Source organism: Artemia franciscana, chromosome 21 (assembly GCF_032884065.1).
Source record: "Artemia franciscana chromosome 21, ASM3288406v1, whole genome shotgun sequence".
Classification (NCBI taxonomy): domain Eukaryota; kingdom Metazoa; phylum Arthropoda; class Branchiopoda; order Anostraca; family Artemiidae; genus Artemia; species Artemia franciscana.
Window position 1 is genome coordinate 23,078,687 of NC_088883.1, and position 15,513 is coordinate 23,094,199.

At 35.3% G+C, this 15,513-nt stretch overlaps 1 protein-coding gene across 4 annotated transcripts in view; it reads left to right on the forward strand.

Moving 5' to 3' along the window:
- The first annotated feature begins 1,185 nt into the window (after positions 1-1,185).
- The window catches only part of LOC136040857 (cAMP-dependent protein kinase catalytic subunit 1), a 324,235-nt gene continuing 309,907 nt past the window's right edge, over positions 1,186-15,513 (forward strand). The window contains exon 1 of one of the 4 annotated variants that reach the window (XM_065725234.1): positions 1,186-1,487. The gene's annotated coding sequence lies outside the window, so the exon portion shown is untranslated. The remainder of the gene's footprint in view (positions 1,488-15,513) is intronic. The other 3 variants (XM_065725236.1, XM_065725235.1, XM_065725237.1) reach the window with 3 other exon arrangements.

Consider the following 15,513-nt stretch of genomic DNA (forward strand, 5'->3'; position numbering starts at 1 on the left):
AATTAGCAAGGATATATCAAAGATTTTGTTTGGTGGGGGGTGCTATGTTCAGGGGTTGGCTTTACAAAAAAAAGCTTTAAAAAACACAGTCAAAATTTGTTTGTATGCATTTTTGTTACATTTTTACAAGTCGGACAAAGATTTCAGGGGAAGGGGGCTATACGTGGTAACCTCCCTCGGACATGGCCTTGTAATTCGGGTCAAGTGTTTTAATCATTCATCCAATACATTTCTCAAAAATCAATCGCATTAAAGAACGCAGACCAAAGGAATATGTACATTTGTTTTGCTATGTTTAACAAAGTGAGCATGAATTGACTGAATATCAATTAATCCTCCTTTAAAGATTATATTTCTGTTTAACCAAAAATTGACCAAAGGACTAATTATGCTTAAAATCCCACATGTTAGTTAGATATTTAAGGCTCTAACGCTTAACTCTTTTTTTAAACTTTTATGTAAACTTTAATGTAAACTTGTCTGTATTAAAAAATTGGAGTGTCAGCGTTAAGAGGGCATGGTCCCATTCTCCATTTTAAGGAATGTCGAGGGTTACGAGGAAAACCTCCGTTCTAGTTTCCAGGCCACGGATTCTTATGGTTATGTTGGAGTTTTTTTTTCTTTTTGTTTTTGTTGTTTTTTTTTATGCTCAAAATATGCTTTAAGGTTTAAAGTGTATCTTTGTCACTCTCTAGGCTGTCGTAGAACGAGAAGTCATCTTTTTAATACGCATACACTTAATATTAATCGAAAGATCTGAATAAGCCAAATTGGCCTTGAATTGTCAATATTAAATCCTACTAATGGTATTTCAGATTAAAGTTTAGCGGAGGTAAGTGCCGATATTTTTTTGTTTTAACGGGAATGGGACATTATACAATTGAATTTTTGGGGTGTGGGAGGGGATATTTAAGAATTTTTGGTGTTAGAGGGACAGAGGTCCCTTGGTATCCCCCAAATTGTGTCCATATCAAGATGTTTTTACGTGACGAAAAGCTCAATTCTAATAGACAATATGAGACGAAATTATTACTTATTATATTGGCCTTAGAACTTTGTTTGTTTACCCCAAAGGGAGCTTTGATATAAATTTTGGAAATATTCCAAGCTAGATTCCACAATTCGATTTTTCTTCTTTAAAGTAACCGATGACGCTGGCCTAGAACAATTTTCTCTCTTCACACCTCGACGACTTTCGGACTATTTCCAGCATTTACTTCCCAATGTCTTGGGAGTAAAGATATCTAAAATTCTTGAGATAAGCCTCGCGATATTTCAAAGATAAGAAACCTGAACAAAAGATCAGTCTCTCTGAGCTCTGTAATTGCTAAGTTCTTAATTATCTGTGTAGCTAATAATAAGCTGAGGATGAAAATTTGAAAGTGCCTCAAGTGTCTCTTATAGCTAAGATACCTTAGCGGTGATTCACTTATCAAATTTCGGATACTAAATAACATTGTTATCAGCAAAGGATTATTAGCTTAATTGTAAGTATATCACTTTTATTTTTGGAGACAATGAGTCTTTGTGGGGTGAGCCTTACTTTAATTTGGTGAGTTTGTCCATAAACTTAAATGTCTATGTTCTTATGCCCGCAAGAGTGGGTGACAAGCTTACTACCTGCCATAAAAAAAAACCTGGAATGTCGATCCGCCGCCATATGCACCGTCAACAGCCCTGGATGATCTTAGCCTTTTTCTATGTCTTTCTATCGATAGATAGATAGATATTTTGATAGATAGATTTATTCACACGGACTCCCGACTGGGCGATGGTGGCATACACAAAACAAGCGAAAAAATACAGCAACAAAACATAGACTGAAAAGATATTAAAACTAATTATTTTAGAAAATTATCACGATGCCTCATAAGTACCCGGACGAAATTTCCAATATTATTTATATTTAAGTAACACTTACTTGTCAAAATTACCAAAATCCAATATATTATGTCGATTTGTGGCAGGTTGAGCAAAGGTTAAGCCATGTTTTTTCTTTGATATTATTTTCATTTTTTTAAATTTTTTGCGTGAACCAGCATGAAGATTCCCCTGATAAGAAAAAACACTATAATACTAAAAGAATTCTACTATTCCATTCCCTGTTCAAAACTATTTCCAAATATAACGTGCCTTAAAATGATGATCCCCCCACCATATAAGAGAGGCAGCTCTTTTCTTTTTATTTGGTCTTGTATTGGGGTGGTATTTATCTACACCACTAGAAATATTGAGATATTCCATTTATTCCTGGGGTTTCAAAAATCGTACTGCTAATTTCCAGCGTTGACAAATCTAACTAATTAATATTGCTTATTTATTTTTATTGTTCAACATGGGGAAATCTGGGTTTTATGGAGACTTCATAAGAAATCATTATAATAACAAATGGTATAAGCACAGAATTGAGGGCAGTGAGAAAGAAACATGTTTAGAAAGCAATTCTTTCTTGAATATGCGGAGATTGTAGTTAACGAAATTTGAGGGCGCTTCCACTATATTTTCCCATCACCAACACCAATCACCATCAATCTGCAAACCATCACCATCACCATACACCATCACCATCACCAACACCAATCTGCAAAAATACAGTCCAAATTGTATATTTCCCGTGTGTTTTACCGCTTCTTGATTTTTAACCCTGATTTAATTTACAAGTATACGGGTTAAAAGAAAAGTGACCCACGGAAAAATATATGGGAACATATAATTCAGGCTATAGATTTGCCCATCAAGGGGGATTGGGGTAAAGTATAATGGAAGTGCTTTCAAATATGCTAGATACAACTTTTCCGAATATTATGAAATAAGAATTGTTTTCTTAGCAGCAATTCTAGGCTTGTGCCAATGTCTTACCTATTTTTATATATTTTATATCCAAATATGAAAAAAATAGAAATATCCCTGTATCTGAAATTTTTGAAGTGTGTGGAGCCCTAAAAGTGTGACTTGTGGCGACTGATGTACTAGTGTGTTTGTTCTCAAATGAATCTTCTACCTAATATTATTGTATCCAAGAGAATTATATTATATTATATGTTTTATATTAATATTAACATGTTTATATTAATATGTATAAAGTTATGTTATAGTGAAAAAAGAAATCACCAGTGCAACAGCACAAACACAGAAACAAACGCACACCATAAAACCAAACATAAACAATATAAACTATAAAAAATAATAATAAATAATAAATATTAAATAATAAATAATAAATAATATTTAATAAATAATCTATGAAATATAATAAACAATGAATAATAAAAAATTTTAAATAATAATAATATTAATAAAGACAGAGAAGAAAGGAAGACTGTTTACTTTAGCAATGAATATAGATAAGTACTTGAACGAGGCCTTCACCCTACTCATCCATCCAATTACATAGGTCAAAATCATATAATATATCATATATTTATATTATACTAGCTGTTGGGGTGACGCTTCGCGCCACCCTAACACCTAGATGGTGGGGGCGCTTCGCCCCCCCCCCACGCGTAAGTCGTTACAAGCCATATTAGTTACGCGCCATTGTAGTTGTGTCCCTGTGTCCCACCTGTGAATATAGATAGATATATATATGTTTTCAACTACGTAAAACTTGCGAATATACAACATTCTTCGCTGTCCCATTGTCTGTGCATATAAATAGATTGTCGGGTTTACCGACTCTTGAACATGAAATATATACTTGTCCATGGGAAAAACAATCCGTATCCAGATCTATACCTCATTATTCTAATGATTGCCCTTGATCTTTGCTGATGGTGAATGCTAATCGAACATTCCCTGTGTCCCGGTCGTCATTTATATATCCCCATGTGCCCCCTGGCGTCCCCGTTGTAGTTGTGTCCCTGTATCCCGGTCGTCATTTATATTCCCTATGTCCCGGTTGTCATTTGTGTCCCGGTGTATTTTTCTTTTTAGTTCTTTACCTTTTTTATCATTTTTTAAGTTTTTCTTTTTAGGTTTTTTATTTTTTATTAACTTTTTTCGAGCCGTATTGGTTACGCGCCATTGTAGTTCTGTCCCTGTGTCCCACTTGTGAATATAGAGAGATATATATATGTTTGTAAAACTTGCGAAAATACAACATTCTTCGCTGTCCCATTGTCTGTGCATATAAATAGATTGTCAGGTTTACCGACTCTTGAACATGCAATATATAATTGTCTATGGGAAGAACAATCCGTATTCAGATCTATACCTCATTATTACAATGATTGCCCTTGAGCTTTGTTGATGGTGATTGCTAATCGAACATTCCCTGTGTCCCGGGCGTCATTTATATATCCCCCCTCTGCCCCCCGGCGTCCCCGTTGTAGTTGTGTCCCTGTGTCCCGGTCGTCATTTATATTCCCTGTGTCCTGGTCGTTATTTGTGTCCCGGTGTCCCAGTCTGTAATTTCTCTTTGAGTGTCCCGGTCGTCATTTGTGTCCCGGTGTCCCGGTCTGTAATTTCTTCAGTCGACAAACATGACGTCAGTCGACAAACAACTTCATGACAACATGCAGCTCAATCCTTATAATGACGTCAGTCGACACACAAACATGACGTCAGTCAACGGCGGGGGGCTTGGGGGGCGAAGCGCCCCCCCAACAGCTAGTAGATAATATATTATACTAGCTGTTGGAGTGGCGCTTCGCGCCACCCCAACACTTAGTTGGTGGGGCGCTACGCGCCCCCCCAAGCCCCCCCGCGCGCGTAAGTCGTTACGCGCCATATTAGTTACGCGCCATTGTAGCTGTGTCCCTGTGTCCCACCTGTGAATAGAGATAGATATAAATATATATTTTTAACTACGTAAAACATGCGAATATACAACATTCTTCGCTGTCCCATTGTCTGTACATATAAATAGCATTTATATTCCCTGTGTCCCGGTCGTCATTTGTGTCCTGGTGTCCCAGTTTGTATTTTCTCTTTGAGGGTCCCGGTCGTCATTTATATTCCCTGTGTCCCAGTGTCCCGGTCGTCATTTGTGTCCCGGTGTCCCAGTCTGTAATTTCTATTCAAACAATCCCTGTGTCTCAGTCGTCAATTATATATCCCGCCTGTGCCCCCGGCGTCCCCGTTGTATTTGTGTCCCTGCGTCCCGGCCGTCATTTATATTCCCGGTCGTGATTTGTGTCCGGGTGTCCCAGTCTGTAATTTTTCTTTGAGGTTCCCGGTCGTCATTTATATTCCCTCTGTGTCGGTCGTCATTTGTGTCCCGGTCTGTAATTTATCTTTGAGTGTTTTTTCTTTTTATTTTTTTTTAGTTTTTTACATTTTTTCAGTTTTTCTTCTTCTTTATTTTTCAGCGTCACTATGAAGTACATATCGCCGAACCTTTGTTTTTTAACTTAAATCTGGTAGGCATTGATGACCTTATCCAAGTCAAAATCCCAAACCCAATCATTATCGCTATCATTTTCAGTTTTGATATGTTTTGACTCTCGCTTTCCAGGTGGATTTTCATCTAACTGCGCGGTTTTGCGTTCTTTAGCCGCAAGCCTGTTTTCTTGCTGTTCTTGTGATTCCTCGGCACGCTTTCTTTTCTTACTTTCTCTATCAGCTGCAAGCCTGTTTTCTTGCTGTTCTTGTGATTCCTCGGCACGCTTTCTTTTCTTACTTTCTCTATCAGCAGGAAGTTTTTTGGCATAGACTCTTTGAGCAGCTTCCTCGGCTGTTGCCATTGTAGGTTCTTCAGTCATTTTACAATTAAACATTTTTCCGTGAACGCATGTCTTAAATACCATTAATGACGTCACCGTCATAGCAAAAATGACGACAACTAACTTCATGACGTCAGTTGACACAGAAACATGACGTCACCTGACAGACGGACACACAGACAGACAACTTATTTTTATATATATAGATTATATGTTATATTGAATAATATATCATACAATTTACATTATATATTATATTATATTGTATATTATATTATATATTGATTATATATTTATCATATTCAATAGAATTTCTTCGTTGTTTCGCAATTTTCAATCAAAATGAACTACAGTTTTTGTTTAAAGAAGCTGCAAAAGTTATACCTGCGTAGAACAATGTCATTCAGAATTGAACTAAATTCTCTTTTTCAGAAAGATACTAGTTTGTACAAATAATAAGATTTTCTTATAAAGCTACTAAAAAAAATCGCCACTTTTGGAAAATAATCAAAAGAAGAAGTAGGGTCATTTTTAGGACATTAACTAGTGCGTCAGGTGATGTCATCACTGCCCATAAGGTAGTAAATACAAATTTCAAACTCCTCCAATAGGGTAAAAAGATCGTTTGATATTCCTTTAGTTCAAGGACACAAAAGGTCCATTCACAATGAGGTTTTACGAATACCGAGATTTATTTAACGCTTGTTTGAGCTAACCGGAATTTTTTACAGAATTTTGTAGCCAATCAGAAAATCTTATGAAAAAGCTGATTGGTTTAAATTAGTGCCTGCCATACCTTGGTATTAGTAAAGTATTATTGTGAATGAGCCTTAAGAAATAAAGGTCCAATGAACTGAAAAAAAGAAGTTGAAAAAACGGTAGTATCCTCTTCAAACGAAGAAATCTGATAGCAATAAAGGGAAATTACACCATTTTATTCCCCATTCGGTGCTGTTTCTAATTATACTAAGTACTAACTTCATACCTATATTTTAGCATCCGACCCCCTCTCTCCAAGCCCCTGTTTTCTAGGATTTTCGTCTATGCTAAATACAGTAGTTTTATGCTTTGATTTTGCTTGTTTTTCTATAAGTAGAATGAACCCTTTTTGAATGGGAAACAATAATAATAATAATAATAATAAAAAAAACACGAACATAATCCTCGAAATTATTTATAGAACCAAGGGTTATATCCAAGCATTAGACGGGGGGGCGCAAATGCGACGTATGCGAATATTGTATTTGAAAACAGCAATAAATAGGAGATTAAAATTTGTATACTATACGAGGAACGCTGAGTTTATTCCCTTACTGTCAAAACAACTAAGCAAGGGAGCTAAATCAATTAAACTACTTTAGCACAAAATTTTATGTAAAATGTAAATAGCTCGATTTGCCTTTTAAACTGTATCCCCTATAACACAATAGGAATATAGCCTTAGGGTTGTCTAACTTGCACCTGACTTTTTGTTTTTTGTTTTTTAGGGATGTCCTTTCATTTTAGAAGGCTGATAATTATAGACGGAACTGAAAAGTATAGGTTTCCTTTGATTCTGTAATTGTCTCTGAGAATACGAGATTGTTTACGGACATAAGGACTTTGAATTTCTAATTTATTTTTTTAACTTCATTTACTTTATTTTGAATTATTAAATTTGAATTTGAATTATTATGGAAAAATATCTGTTTATTAATTTTCCATGGCTCAATGTGACAACAATTATTGAAATGAGGTACTGTTCTAAAGAAAAATCAGAATTTTGAAAAACTCGAGAAAAAATTCCCTGGTATTATGGTTTTCAGGCATAAACAGACCTAAGACGGATCCAGGGTGGAGGTAAAAAAATGTATATTTTAATGTCATTGGTATTTTAACTTTTAGTCCAAAGCCGTTCATTGCATCAACTGTTTTCATTTACATATTCATCTACTTTTAGCATTGTTTTGTCAGTAACTTTGGGTAATTATAAATGATGCGTGAGTTTTTTTATTATTATTAAGGAATATGGTTGATTAATTCATTGCACGTCGAAAATTGAGAAAACTGGGAAAAAATTGTCTACCCTTTCTAAGCATCACGATTATTTTTCCTAATCTTATATTTGAAGAATAGAAAGAAAAATGCAGTTAAATTGATCGAGCTAACCTTTTCAGAAATAAGGTTTTCAGAATGCTACAATATTTCCACTAAAATATTTTTATTTAGCATGGGTGCTCTCAAGGAGAGACATGTCATATATTTTCAGTTATACGGTTGACATTAATCAAAATGTTTTTTTTAGCTGTATACTCGTCGTTAAAGAGAGGTGTTCATAGATGCTAATTTTATGTTTTTTTTTGTTTAAAGTTGAGTTTGTAAAAGTTCACCCCCGTCCCCTTGATGGTCTCATACATACTCCTAGGCTGAATACTAACTAAAATAAAATGAAAATGAAATTATTATATTCCTTATTTTATGGTCCTTTTCGAAATAATAGTCATTACCCTGACAATGCACCCCCCTCCTGATGGACACAATATAGCCCTAATGATATATATTCGTTTGTTCTTCCCATTGTTTGATTCGTTGTAAAATCAGTTACCCTGTGTAGACCCCGGATGAAGTGCTATATATGTACATAATGCCGTAACTCCCAACATGGGGCACAGGCTCCATGATGGAGCTTGGCAATATTTTGTTGGGTCGGAAAAACGAGCATCCGTTTGAAAAAGAAAACATCCTTCATTTGAAGGACGACACGTTTAAATGCATTTAAAGAGTGAAAAATATACATAATAGTATTGCAATGACGTTATACGTCGTATAAAAGGTATTGCATTTAGACAATATTTTTCATTAATAAAAAATATGCCAAAAGGACCCACTGGTGGGGCATGGTTATATTTTGGTGGGTCATGGGCATTCTTTGGCTGATTTGGAAAAAAGGAAAAAAAAAATCACGTGAATGACGACACATTGAAATGCTTTTAAAGAGTGAAAAAGATACACGATAGTATTGCAATGACGTTATACGTTGCATAAAAGGTGTTGCATTAAAACAACATTTTTCATTAGTATAAAATATGTCTTGAGGACGACCGAAAGAAATATATCAAGTTAATGGCCTTAAAAGCTTCCTTTGGGAGAATACACTCAAAATTTAGAGTAATAAAATTAAATATAACGAGAGTGCATCAGGATTTTCGAAATGCCTAGGTGGGTTGTGGCCAAAAATTTGTAGAGAACCATAGATGTAACGGAAAAGACCCGATCTATCCTTTGCCTTCACTCCCTTGGGAGACCAAAAATATACAGATTGAGTGAAATATTTGTAACAAATAGAAAAATTTAACTAGTCTAAAAATTTAAATATTTACTTTTAATGGAAAAATTTCTATGGCTCAATCCCCAGCCCCTGAAAAATGGCTACCAGTGACCTTGTCTACTAACGAAATGTTCCAATTTCAAACTATTGATTTTCCAGCTTCCAGTTTTCATCGAGTCATTTATCAACCAAAATAGTTCTGACGCGGTTTCTCATTAATACTTTGTCTAAGAGATAGATGGTCTTCAAGCCATATGATGATAGAAAAATGTAGCTTTCTAATTTACTACTTCTTTCTCTCTTGGTGGTTGAAATGAATCTGACTCAAAAAAGGGAATCCCGAAATGTGAAAGATATCCAGTAACCAATTATCTGAAAATATCAGAAACATGGGACTCTTAGTAATTAAGATCTAGTTTGTACAATTACAATTGACAAATTCGTTTCAAGGCCATCTATTGCCAAGCAATTTGGCTAAATAAACGTATTTTTATTATTGTGTCTAGACTATCCATAACAAAGTCACTTCGCAAAAAGTATTACATAACCGAACGAACCAACACTGACCTGGTGTCTCCCTAAACTTATTTTATGTTGTGGAATCTTTTATGCTACCCTATCTTTTTACCTGGAAGTTACCCTGTTTTCAAAGTTAGGTTAAACCTATTCTGTGTCTCATGGTCATGGAATTTTTTTTTTGTTCATTCAGGGGATAAAATAAAAAAGACAAGTTTTTTTTTAACAGAAAGTAAAGAGCAAATTAAAACTTAAATCAAACCGAATTTTTGCGGTTATAAGGGGATTTTCCTCTCCTCTTCAAATTCATATCTCACTCTTCAAACTAAAGATTTATAGTAATTTTAAAAAGGCGTCTTATTGTTCTATTTAAATGAGCCTTGTGTTTCAGGTGTTGTTCATAAGGAACTGGTGCAAAAAGTCAAATTTCAGCGTAAAGAGTGAGGTATTGAGGAGGGGTAACCCTCCTTAACACGTAATAATTTCTGCTCGTTTTTAATTTTAACGTTGCTCATTACTTTTAGTAGGAAAAAACTTTTTTATTTAATTTCTGATTTTTTTTCAAATAATGCCGGGAAATTCAACTCCCCTTTCATCAAAATTTCCTTCCACTTCGAATAATCCTCCCATGGAAATTCCCTTTAAAGTACCCCACTATCTGGAAAATTTTCCCATACTATTTCATTCGCCTTAAAATTTTCCCCGAAAAAAAACTCTTTTTAACACACCTTCATTATTGTTTTTCAAATAATGCAGAGTATTCTTCCCTCCTTGGGAAAATTGTCCCGGACAACCCGTAACTCTCTAGAAATTCTCCCCTTAAGAAACCCAATCAGTAGAAAAATTCCCCCCTACAAAAATCACTTACACTTTCCGATAACAAATATTATACGTAAATATTGGACAAATCTCAAAGACTACTTTTGGGCTTGTTTTCCCCTTTTTCGAAAAGTAAGCAACTTTTCTCAAACTCCTAGCTTCTGTTGGATAATACTACTTTTAATGAATCTTAATCTTACATGCTTGGAATCAGCATAATAACCTAATTCTTTTGATGTACTATTGATATCACAATTAGGTATCCTTACCATAGTTTGTTACCACACACTGTTTGATAGGCCATATCATATAATTATATTAATTAACATCACTGATAGATTTTATTATTTTTACTATATAATCAAATAAAAAAAAGTTTTTCTACTGAAAGTAAGGACCAACATTAAAACTTAACACGAACAGAAATTATTCCGTATATGAAAAGGGCTGTCCCTTTCTCAACGCCCCGCTCTTTACGCTAAAGTTTTTATTCTTTTAAAAAGTAAAACTGTGACAAAGAGTCAAACTTTAGCGTAAAGAGCGGGATGTTGGGGAGGGGACAGCCCCTTTCATATACTCAATAATTTCTGTTCCTTTTATGTTTTGAAGTCGCTCAAGGAAAAGCCGAACGTACTGAAGTGAAATAGGAAAAGCTGTAAGAAAGTATTTGAGGAAAGGGACGAGTTCCAGATGAAGTATAAGAATAAAGATCTGAAAAAGTGAAGCGAAAAAGAAGCATGAACAGTTGTGCTAAAGTAAGAGAATAATAAAGTATAAAATAAGAATAATAAAGTATAAAATAACTTTATAATAAAGTATAAGAATAAAGTAAGAGAAAAATGTGCTAAAGTAAGAGAATAAGAGAAGCGTGTGAAGAGTTGTAATTAGAATAGAACCATTTTCGAGATCTTAGAATGATGTGTTCTAGCTAGTTCTAGGTAAAGGGCTTTCGTGCAGCTGAAACTTGTATACCGGCAACTAAGTAAACACGCTGTATGTAATTATCAAAATTAGCCCCCAGCAATCCCCTGAATCTCCCAAGAGAAGCTATTCTAAATGAAAATTTTACATTAGTTAGGTATGGCTGTAGTTAGACAATAGTTAGAATAGCTAGAATGCTAGAAAAACAATTATTTTCAGGTGGCGAGGTATATTTGGGGAGATGGAAAGTACATATTCATGATCTACCCAACAAACACATCTTTTGGCAACATAATCTTGGATAGTGTAAAGATATTGTATTGTGCACATTGGGGCTCGGAAGAAAATTTATATGGAATCCCCTCCTTCCTGAAAAACGAAATATTATTTCTCACTTTGATTGGTTAAATTATTTCTGATTTTCCCCCTCTTACCAAAAACTTACAGTTAGGCATCCTTGGATGTAGGCCTATTTAAGTTCCGAAAAATGTAGGCTATGTTATCTCTGTTTCAATTATAGGTAATAAAAGAAATTTTCTGTAATTTTGCAATGGAAGTTTTTGTAGTTCAAGTCATTCTACAATGGAAGTCTGATTTACTGAAAAAAAACACTCACAGCTTTTGTAATTGTTGATCAAAGCAATCTTATAGCAATCACGCATTTCAACATCTTTTGATCACTATATTGATAAACATACTCCAAATAACCCTTCCAATTTTCTATGTACAGGAAAATGTTATTAAAAATATAGTACCAATAATCCTTTATTGATGAAATCTTGTAGAAATTGAAAATCTGATTTACTGGGTTTTGGGTGTTTTTTTTTCTTCTTTATCTTGCATTTTCATTAAGGAAGAACCCCCAAGGGCTTTTATTTAGAATCAGATTGTTGCGTGGAGACGAATCAATCCAAGATTCATTATTTTCTCAGAAATTCGGATTTACATTCTAGAAACTTTGTAAAAGATTTATATTGGCTAAAGCTAAAGTTTTGTATATTAAAATACAGTTTTACACTTTACATTTTACCTTTCAGACACACTTTTAAATACACTTTAAACCTTAGATACATTTTTGAATACACTTTTAGATTTACTAAATGCAATAAAAATTTATTTGGACAGTAAATTCACTTAAATAAGTTTTCTAAATGTGAACATTTATATTAAATGGTGTTATTAATCAATCGTCAACTGCAAGCGGAATTGGCATACTAGGCACTTCTAAGCGAAATTTAGTTATCAGTACTAACTTGTGCTCTTTCTGAATTTGGACTACGTTTTAGTATATGTTACTCCCATACAATGCTACGAGTCAAAACCGTTTTGACATAACTTGCACAATTTCATTCTATCGGAAACGTAGCTGACGTATCCGATATGCACTTTTAACAGAGGACTTTTTGAAGTATCTGCTTATTCGCCTGTACCTTTTAGAAGAAAAGATTTAGAAAACGTAAACAAACAGTGCAATAGCTTTGGCAGCTATTCTCGATACAATGTTTCAGATGTTTCCTGACATTAAAAAGTTAATAACATGGTCATTGTTCTGGGTACCTGGCTGACTGACCGTATTTCAAACAGTAGGCTGTACGAAGAATGTGCTTCAATCCCGCTTTCCAGGGCTATAATGAAAGAATGGTAGAGATGGCTAGGGCACGTTCTGTGGATGATGGATGACAGATTGCCGAATATTGTCCTTTTCGTCCTACCGTCTAGGGCTAAACAGTAAGTAGTATGTCCTCGTCTGGGATTGGAGGATGTCATAAAGAAAGATTTAAAGGAAATTGAAACTTCCTTGGAGGGTATAAAGAGAAATGGAACTTCCTTGGAGGGCTTTAATTAGATTGGGATGGATGAGGAGCTGTGTTGGCCACAGGTGGCTTGGTACAGCGGTGAGTTGTTAGCAGTGATTATCTTACCCTAGATCTTCCTATGCCTCCATGAGGCACCCAAGGCGTCTAAGAAGAGTCTCCAATCGTCTCTGTAACTGGCGGCAGCGATAATGTCTACCCACTCTGGTTGTAGAGAGGCATGGAATTGACGCAGGTCACTATTGAAGGTATCAGGGAGTGTGTTTTGGGTTGTTTCCTGCGGCAGGTGTCTTCGGGTAGCCAAAAAATTGCTTGCTTGGCTGGTGTCGTCCATGCGTAACATGTGGCCTAGGTAGCTCTATCTGTGTCTTCGTATGAGGGATGGCTGGCCCGTGATGTTACTTATATGTGCATTTGTGACTTTCTGGGCACAGTGAATACCAAGCATTCTCTGGAGATAAGCGCTCTCATAGGACTGGATTCTACTCTCTTGGTCTTGGTGGAGATGCCAAGCTTCCAATGCCTAGAGAATGACAGACAGGAGGTTACTGTTCAACAGGCGGAGTTTGAGCCAGAGAGAGAAAGTACTCGATATCTATGCTTTATTAAGCCTATTGAAGGTGCTGTTAGTCTGACCAATTCGGGCAATGACTTATTTGACAGCGGATTCTGTATTTATATATATATAAATTATTTGGTACAATACAATTTTTTCTTTCTTTTTACTAAGTCCTTTCTGACTTAGATGTCTGTCCGTCTTTGAGTTTGTCGTAAATTTTCTTCTTGTTATGGTGAACTTTTAACGTACAATTTTAGCGATGCATATTTAGTTATAAAACCGGTACAGTTTATTTCAAAGCTTTGGCAACGCAGATCAGATATCTTTTTAAAATTAATAAGTGTTGATATGAGTAGAGGTGGGTTTCTGTAAAACTAGGGACAAAAAAGAATAAAATGAATCTAGGTTATAGGTTAAATGGATTTGGTAAGGGCTCTAAAAACGTCCTTACTGATAATTTCTTGAGATTTTAACATTATGTAGAACAAGCATATATACAGAAATTTATTTCGAGTAGGGTGTTCTACTTCGGAGAGGGAATTATAAAAACATACACACATAATAAGCTGGCAAGTTATATAACAATTATAGAGGATTAAGGAAGTCTTAGCATTTTAGGGGAAGGACATGGGCCAAAAAGCCCTCACCCTTTATGCGTTCTGAGGATGGAATATATACGTGAAGAGGTGAATATTTACGTGAAGAGGTTGGCATATAAACGTGGAGAGGTGAATACTTGCGTGAAGAGGTTGAAATATATAATTGAAGAGGTGAATCTTTGCGTGAAGAGGTCGGAATATATATATGAAGAGGTAAATTTTTTCTTGAAGAGGTTGGAATGTATATGTGAAGAGTTGAATATTTGTGTGAAGAGGTTGGAATATATACGTGAAGAGGTGGATATTTTCGTGAAGAGGTCGGAATACATACGCGAAGGGGTGAATGTTTGCGCGACGCGGTTGGAATATATACGCAAAGGGGTGAATATTTGCGTAACAAGGTTGGAATAGATACGCGAAGAGGTGAATAATTACACGAAGAGATTGGAATATATACCCTTCTCAGTTTTTGGCAAAAGTAAAACTCACACATCAAACCACCTGATTACTCCATAAAGTGTCTTTTGAACTTTCCTTTTATCCTCAATTTGGTATCCCGGGCTCATAATAAGGCGACGGCGGCCTTAATCCATACAGATGATGAGAGGATGTTAGGTAACGAAAAGATCGTCCAAGTGAATAGTTGCACTTACCTAGGCTCCGTTATTAGTAAGGATGCATGTCAGGATACTGGAAACCATGTTGACGACGGCGGTCATCAATGGCTCTGAAACGTGGGTGCTTTAAATGGATAAGGAAAATACGCTAGATCTTTTCCAGGGTAATTTTCCAATGATAGTTTCAGGTACCGGTACCCTGCCCATTTAATTAACATTCGGTACTTGTATGATATACCCCCTAGGCCCCTACCTAATATTCTTCTAATACTCAATCCTAATGAAACATACTAAAATAAGATAAAAATATAATGCTTATGAAAAAATCTGGGCTATATATTTGCAAATTAGAAGGGGTGGGGGTAAAGTATAGCGGATATGAATGCCTAAATGTGTTAGGTACAATTATTCTGCATATTATTCAGTAAGAATTGTTTTCTAACTTCACATTGTTCAAATACTTTACCCCCACCCATAATGTGTAAATTTATAGCCCAAATTATATATTTCCATCTATTCTGTCACTTCTCTTTGTCTTGTTTCACACTAAGCTAAGAAAAGCTAACGAAAGAAAACAGGTCTGTAATGCGTCAATGAATGAACAACTTGAGCGGTAAGGGGTTTATCATACATGTACCTAACAATCAAACAATAGCCTGTTTGAAAAATATGTTTTGATCCCACTTACTACCGTTGTA